The sequence below is a fragment of the Neocloeon triangulifer genome, unplaced genomic scaffold (assembly GCF_031216515.1).
Source record: "Neocloeon triangulifer isolate White Clay Creek 2 clone unplaced genomic scaffold, ASM3121651v1 ptg000011l, whole genome shotgun sequence".
In the NCBI taxonomy this organism is placed as follows: Eukaryota; Metazoa; Arthropoda; class Insecta; order Ephemeroptera; family Baetidae; genus Neocloeon; species Neocloeon triangulifer.
Window position 1 is genome coordinate 2,556,923 of NW_026775553.1, and position 6,788 is coordinate 2,563,710.

Here is a 6,788-nt window from a genome sequence, read left to right on the forward strand (position 1 = left end):
TCTCGCCACCAGTGCTGCTGGAAAATAAGAGAGAAAAGACATCAAAAAGCGAAAAGAGAGAAGCGCCGGCCAGAGGGAAAATAAAATCTCTCCGCAGTGTAATTGAAATCATGAGCCTAAATGGTTTATTTTTCACCCTCGTTTTAAACCTTTTATACCCTTGTTTATTTATGTTTTGTGCTGTTCTCTCTTTCCACGCGCACAGGGGCCCTAATTTTTAATCATCTTAACCGCGCTTTTGATAAATTGCTTTTTTGGCCCCTCCGGTGCCTCAAATTATGTTTGGTGCCCACGTAAATTTTGTTTCCCACACACTTTCATTCAATTGGAGCAAAAATTTCCGTAAATTTTTAGGTCTAAAAAATTTAATTAATGATTACCCACGATTTTATTATAAAATCACAATTTTTGGTATAAATCGCTAAAAAAAAAATGGTAAAAAAAATCATCTGAAAACTTCGTTCCAGACTTTTATTTGGAATACAGCAACATTTCATTTGTTTGAAGATTGCCTTATATTTAAGTTGCTAGTTGAGTTTATTTGGTGAACCACAAGAAAATAATATCTGCTCAAATTAAACACAAATTGTAAATTATTTTAAAAGTGTTTATGACATATTGAAAACAAATACATGTATGTAATCTATAAATTTAATAATCATCATTAATTTGATTGATGATTTTAAACTTTAACCATTTCATTGAATCTATATTTCCAAATATAATGTAAACGTTTAACCTGAAGCAATTAAAAATGGTCAATAAATTTACTTTTATTGTAAAGATTTTCATTTCAATTAAAACTCCCTGAAAGATCTTCTCTTCCTGAAGCAAAGCACCAAAATTTTTGGTTGTTCTCTCGATCTGTGCTTTCGCTGTTTATTTCCTCTCTCAGCGCAGCGCCGATGTCGTTTTCGCCACGACAAACTTTTGTCCCAATCTGTGCTCGCTCGCTCTCCTACAGAATCATTCAAACTAATTAAGCAAGCCTTCCTCCATCCAGCAGCAGACTGCGCGCGGCAACTTCGCCGTGCGCGCGCGAGTTGGGATTCCTGCTTCCTTATTATTATTCTCCCTCATTTTTCGCACCCAAGTCTCGGCACGGCATAATGGAAAATCGCACGTCAACGGCAGCGACGCGAAACTTTTGAGCCCTTTTAGCGCACCAAATTACATGCACGGCGCGCGGGGCCAATTAAATTTTAAGACTGCGCCGATCGCCCGAAATGCCGAGAGAAAACGAAATTTAATTTCCAGAGAGCGAAATTTCCCTCAGGCATGGTTTTTAGGCAAATGAGAGCCCTCCAGAAAGTGGCTCTGCCTATCAAAACGCGTGGAACGGATTTTGATTTGAATGTGGCATTATTCCCACTAGAGGAAACTGTCTAGACAAAATAGAGCCGTCTCGAGTGGGCTAGATCGAGTGAAATTATTTAGTTTTGAAGTTTACATAAATCCTTCTAGATCGTTCTGGTGAAAATATTCAAATCAATACAATATGTCTCAAATTAATTTATATACAGAGGATTGCTGCGTAGTTCAGAAAATCAATGGAAAATTACATAATCAAATTTTTGTTATTTTGTAAATTTGCTTCAAAATTTTTATAAATTGGAAAGTTTTTCTGATAATATTTATTTAAAGTTTGCCTTGTTTTATTAATTTTTCAAATTATGCAGTTTCTTTTATGTATTTTAAAAGCTTACTCAGGCAAACAATTAAATTTAAGGGAATTAGCGAAGAGTCTTTAAATTAAATCATTGAAAGGCCCCACAGAAAAAAAATACCATGCAAATGCATTGCAATATTGAAAATTTAGATGTTTATAAATCATAAAGACTATGAATGATTTGAATCTGTTTTTTTTTAAAGGATGCTAATTTTTATTGATTTTTGTGATCCACAAAAAAAGCTTTTGAAATTAATAAATATTTATTTCCAATTTATCTAATGAAGTTCTTAAATATAATCTGCAATTTTAACATTCACTAGCATTTGAATCTTGTTTCTAACTTTTCCTCTCCTTTGTGTTTCAGGACGAGGCCAAAAAGTGGAAAGGCTATTTTCCGCCGGCGTGCAGAATGAAAACGGCAACGGTTCTCCATAATAAAAAAGCAAAAATCTCCACCGGTGCTTTTTTGTCCTGTTTTAGCGGAGCAGCTGAATAATTAATAGTTTGCTGTACAAGCCCAATAAAAGCTTGCTTGAATTTTTTACAAACACGCGGCCGGTTATTAGCGTGTAATGTGCATTATTAATGAAAGAGAGCCGCGCGGAGAGAGAATATAAAATCGGGCCGAGTGCGGTGTTTTTACACTCCATGAAAGGGGAGAAAAGAACAATGTACTTGACGGAAAGTGGCTATGCTTTCCCTCTCTTTTCCCACCGAAAATTTTCCTCTCTCTTTGTCGGTTGACGTTGACAGCAAAACTCCAACAGGTCCGGCTGCGGCAAAAAATCGCCCTAAACTGCTTTTTAACATTCCGCCCTGTTTACCCAAGGGCTGTTGAATATTGCATGTTTTTGCCCCGGCCATTGTCGGCCGATATAAGTCTCCTGGTGCTCTCTCCGCCACCACCATGGTCAACTTGTCAAACTCAATTTCGAGAGAGAGCGAGCAGGCGAGCGACGACTGGGGTAAAAAGAGTGGTCATCAAAACCGCACCACGTCAGTTTCGTTTTGAAATATTGAGCCGGGTAAAAACGCCAGCGGAGAGGTCAAACGCCGGTGCGCACCACCAACGTCACTTTTCATGTGATATAAAAAATGTAAACAATTTCTTTAATTTATATATAAATAATAAACATTTCAAATTGGCGTTTCATTCAAAACACCTAATTTTGAGTTGGTATAATTAATAATTATTAAATGCAGTTAAATTTAAAAATATAATAAGTGGCAAATAATATTTTTGTAATTATTTTCAAAGCTTGTTACCTTGGAGAAATGTATAATATTATAGGAGAATTCAACATCTTCAGCCAAGGCAATCTATAAGTATTATTCTTGAAATTACTTAAAAAGAATATCAAATATTTAATGAAAACTGGAAATTTTTTTATTTAATAAAACATCAACAACAGAAAATTTTAATCAAATTTTAAATTTAACCATTTTAGATTAAATAATTAAATTTAGCGTAATCATAGCGATGATTAAACAAAAATTAAAATTTAAAACATTTACATGCAGCAGAATTATTTCTTATTTATGAATTTATTGTATTGCAGAAATAATTGCAGTTATTTGTTTCAGCTCGTGCAGAATATTAAATTTTAATTATTTTGGTGAAAATTAAGAGGAAATTTCATTTTGTATAAAAAATACAACAATGAGCATTCATTTTTTGCCGTACCGAGTCGATTAATGAAAGGAGTGTGCGAAGCCATTTTGGTTCTTGGCAAAAACTACTCGACTTGGCAGCTTCAAAAACACTCGGCAAGTCTCTCTAGTCGTGATGGATGTGCGAAATTTTCTCGCCGCGCTCTTTGCAATTTCTCAAGTGTCTGCGGCACCGGCAGCTCTTGCGGGCGTGTGTGTGTATTCAGAGGGCGGCTCCACGTGTCTGTACGTAGGTACGTGAGAGTGTGTTTTATAATATTATTTGAGCGGCGCCGCCGCCACTGCCTTGCACATTTGTCTTTGTAGCGCACAAAGAAAGTAGCAGTGCCGCTGCTGCGCTGGGGGCGCACCCACCCTCTTGCCTCACCACCTTTATATATATATTTCCGCCTTTTCTACCCCTCTAATTTTCTGTCTCAAGCAGTTTCCACCGAACTGCAAATTTAATATCCTGACATCGCAATTTATTTCTGACTTGCAATTAATATCTTCCTCTGCTCGCTCCTCTATTATTCATGCCAGGCTTTTACCTCACGTTACGTTTTCTCTTCTCCACCTCCCCAGCAACGATCGATTCTGCTTAAAAATGGCACCACACCACATGTTTCTTCGACTATCTTTTGGAACAAAAATATTTAATTTTCAATTGAAGTGTTATGAAGAAGTACACAACAAAAAGTGGCGAGGCTTGTTTAATTAACATTCTATTAATTGAAATATAAATTTGTGGTCAAATTCTAGGTCGAGGGTTGATCATGGGGATTTTAATTTTAAGTCCCCTTTTCCTCCGTGGGTTTTCAGTATTGTTCATTTTGAATATTTTTTATCAAAATTGCAAATTATTTGAGAAATTTATAGACATTAACGAAAAAAATTTCACAGCTCATCGCTGCTCATGAATTATTGCTGTTTTTTTCTTCTTAAAAAATACACAACTCACAAAACTCATCAAGGAAAAGCCGACTTGAAATTCAAATCGCCGTGAAATAATTGCGTCTTCATACAGCACTAATAAGGTTTTAAAATCAATTTCTTCTTGAAGACAAGACCAATAAAAATCAATGTTTTTTGGATATTTTAATATTAATATTTACCTTTAAGAGGAGAATATTTCTATAGTTTCAAAACTGATATCATATTATTTCAGAAAAATTTGTTTAAGATCAACACCAAAATTTTGGAACCTACAAATAGGATAAATTTAAATTCATTTGGTAAAATTTTAGCTAACCTTCAGAGTAAATTAATAAATTAATTAATTCAACCACTAAAATTTAAAAGATTTTTCTAAATTTTCCAAAACTTCATGCAAAAATATTGAGTAAATTCCTAAACTCCAACAGCATTGTTTAATTCGGAGCCGTCAGTTTTGTACTTTTTGGGCAATTTGGCCAAAAAGCATTTCCACCCAAAACAAGCATCTGGTGAATTTAATTTTCCAGCGGAATCAGTGCCTGAGAAGAGGCACCACTTGCAGCTGCTAAACTTTTGACAAAACGAAAAGGGTCGGCGCGCGTGGTGGGCGAGCAGAGCGCGCAGCCAGTTAGGCACATAGTCTTATCTATTTATGGCAACTGCTAATTAAAATTCAATCAGCTCCAGATTGTTTTGCTTGCCTCTCTTAATTTTGTTCTCTGCGGTGGTGCAAATACCCCGCCGGTGGAATTAATTATAGCATAACACCCTGCGCGCTGCTCGTTATTTTGCGACTTAAATTCAAAATTCGCTGCCTTAGCTCGGCTGGCGGCGCGAGGGCGATTCCATTTTCCGGCCTTTTCTCGTCTGGTGGGTGCTGCAGCTTTTATCCATCTGGAGAAAGAAGCCGGGCCGAGATCAATCGGCCGGGGGCGAACAAACACAAAGCGAAATTATTATTGTTCCTGGCGCCGCGCGGCACCACCTTGTAATTGTGCGCCGCAGCCTTGATGGAAATCCTGCCGCGTCTCGCTCTGTATGATCATCGCCTCCCATTATCTTCATCTCTTTCCATCCTCTTTGACAAAGCAACCATAAATTTGTGCAGGCTTGACGAGAGACGCTGCTTCCCGCTTAAAATATAAATTACGACGACGACGCTCCGTCTGAAGCGATTGCTAACGAGCTAGGCGAAATTTCGCACCTTCGGGCCATGCGCCTTTTGAAGCTAGGAAAGAGAGTTCCGCACTTGCAGGCCTGCTTTTCTCCCAAGAACGGATAATCCCACAGCCATGTTCTCGAGCAAAACTATGTTTTTAATAATCAATGAGAGAAGATATTACATATATTGTAAAGAGTAGGTAAGAAATTGATGTTTTGATTTATTTTACGCAATTTTGTTATTATTATCAATATTAAATTATAAATTTTAAGAGATTATGAATAGTTATTATGTGATAAAAATTCACATATTCATTCAAAGCAATATCAAATATCATAATTAAAAATTAAGTAAATTATAAAAAAGGAACTTGGTCTGAGGCAACGCGAAACCTTCGAACCAATTTAACGGATGCAAAAGGCAAAAAACTTAATAGTTTTTTCACTTTCTATCAAACCAAATAATTAGTCATTTATAATTAAAACAAAATACTAAAACTAAATCAATATCAATAAACACAATTTGCAACTAAATACCTTTTTAGAGCAGGTTGCAATTAAAATTCGGATTTAATTTTTTTTTTTCTAAAATCCGCATAGCGAAGTGGCATTTTTAAGTTAGTTAGCCGAGTGAAAATAGTCTTAAAAGTATGCTAGTAATTCACCAACGTAATTTATAATTACATAATTATGCATAGAAAGTAAGATAATGAAGGCGAGCACGGAGCAGTCGGAGCACCTACCTTGAAAAAATTGCACACCACCTGTCCAGATGGGTCTCAGGGTCCTGCTGTCCTTTTATAGCGTCTTTGACAGCGGAATCGACCATTGAACTTGACGATCACGCGAAATGCACAAAAACACAACCGATCACAAGAGATTTTGCTCTTCTACTGCTATTTTTAGCGTGAGAGTGCATGAAGGTATGTCATGTGTTGGCTTCAGGAGAAGAAACTATTTTTCTGACATGCACATTCTTGTTTCCTCCTTGATTCACGTTTCATGCTTGAAACCAGAAACGCGTTGGAATGTGGATTTACAGGGCATTTCTGCTGCTGCAGACTTTGGATTTCGTCCTTGACTTTCGTGAAATACCTAAGGCCAGCTACTGGTGACTCACTGTCAGTGACTTCGCATTCTCATAATTTCGCCTTCATTCGTGTTTTGTGTTCTATTGATTGCGTGCATGAAGAACCTTCTTCCTCGAGAAAGACCTTCTGCAGCAAAGGATTTTAATGGCCATGCAGAGACTTCAGATGGGAATCCTGGACCCTCCATCCCAGTTTTTATTCACAAAGGCAGGTGGAATTAATTTACTTCAACATATAATTTTTTGTGCACAATTCTGATAAAATATTCATGGAGACTT

The 6,788-nt window shown here is 36.6% G+C and overlaps 1 protein-coding gene across 2 annotated transcripts in view; it reads right to left on the reverse strand.

Moving 5' to 3' along the window:
• Positions 1 to 6,298, reverse strand: part of LOC132195858 (zinc finger protein 236-like) — a 189,228-nt gene extending 182,930 nt beyond the window's left edge. For both annotated transcript variants that reach the window (XM_059618111.1, XM_059618110.1), the window contains exon 1: positions 6,163 to 6,298. The gene's annotated coding sequence lies outside the window, so the exon portion shown is untranslated. The remainder of the gene's footprint in view (positions 1 to 6,162) is intronic.
• Positions 6,299 to 6,788: the final 490 nt, after the last annotated feature.